Source organism: Poecilia reticulata, linkage group LG20, assembly GCF_000633615.1.
Source record: "Poecilia reticulata strain Guanapo linkage group LG20, Guppy_female_1.0+MT, whole genome shotgun sequence".
Taxonomy (NCBI): domain Eukaryota; kingdom Metazoa; phylum Chordata; class Actinopteri; order Cyprinodontiformes; family Poeciliidae; genus Poecilia; species Poecilia reticulata.
In genome coordinates, this window is record NC_024350.1 from 3,261,132 (window position 1) to 3,262,763 (window position 1,632).

Sequence of the window (1,632 nt, forward strand, 5' to 3'; positions counted from 1 at the left end):
CATATAATGGAATATTTACTGAAGGAAATTCATCAAGTGAAACAACATTTTACTGCTGATAGCTTGTGCTTGATGCAAAACAGCAAATGATAAAAAAACATTTTTTAAAAAGATAAACATTATGAGGAAAACAAAAACATCATTTTTACCACGTCAATGGTATTGACACCCTTTGCTGCAAATCAATATGAAAACCCAATTTGGCTCTCCTGTTGCAAATCACACATAAAGATCACTTGTGATGGACTGCCTCCACACACGTGACATGAATTAACCAATGAACAATCATGTTGGTGCTTTAAAAGCCACCTGTTAGTTCATCTCCACATGTGACAATGGTAAAGACAAAGGAGCTGTGAGGACATCAGAAATGCTATTATTTGCAAGCACAAGACCTCCAAAGGGTATAAAGCCATCTCCAAAGACCTTGGTATCCCTGTTTCAACGGTGCATAATGTTATTAAGAAGTTTTCCAGGCATGGAACGGTCAAGAACCTCCCTGGACCTGGGAGGGAAGAGAAAAATTGATGGTGCGAATGGTGAAAAAAAACACCACGTCCAACATCTAAAGACCTTAAGACCAACCTGGAGCAGTCTGGTGTGATTGTTTCGACCAGTACCACACGCCGCACACTAAACAAAGTGGGGCTTTATGGGCGGAGGCCAAGGAAGACCCCATTGCTGAAGAAAAGATATAGAAAAGAACGTTTGATCTTCGCAAAAGAGAACATGGACAAACCTCAATCCTTCTGGGGCAACGTTTTATGGACAGATGAAACAAAAGTGGAGCTTTTCGGTAAATCACACAAACAATATGTTTGCAGACGGCGCAATGAAGCCTTTACAGAAAAGAACACCATACCAACAGTCAAGCATGGTGGAGGATCCATAATGCTGTAGGGCTGCTTTGCGGCATCTGGTACTGGAGGCCTTGACCGTATCACAGGCATCATGAAATCAGAAGATTATCAAGCAATTCTAGAGCGAAATGTCTTGCCCAGTGTAAGGAAACTTGGTTTGCGGCGAAGATCCTGTGTCCTCCAGCAAGACAACGACCCAAAGCACACCTCCAAAAGCACACAGGCCTGGTTGAAAGGGAAAAAATTGACTGTTTTAAAATGGCGAGCAATGACTCCTGATCTCAATCCAATTGAAAATCTTTGGGTGGAGCTGAAATCTACCGTTGGAGAAAGGAACCGTGCAAATGTACAAGAGCTTGAGGATATTGCAAAAGAAGTGTGGGAGAAAATGCCACCCGAGAAGTGCAAGAAGCTTATAGATGAATATAAGAAACGTTTGGAGGCTGCCAAAGGCTGCGCAACCAAATATTAAAGAGGGGTGTCAATATTAGTGCACATGCTGGTTTTCTGTTTTGTCCTTTGGAATTAAAATATTTATGTTGAAATGGTAATTGTCTTTGTTAAATGACTTTGGACCTCAAATTGAAAGATCCTGCTGATATAAGTTTTGAACATATCCATTTATTTCTGAAGATACTCACTCAGCTATGCAAATCATGAAGGGATGCCAATAATGGCGAGCAGGACTGTATCTGGATGGTAATGCAGGCTTCATGGAACAGAGCGGCACCAAAACAATGTCCGATACCGCATTCCAGAGCATTTCTCAGTT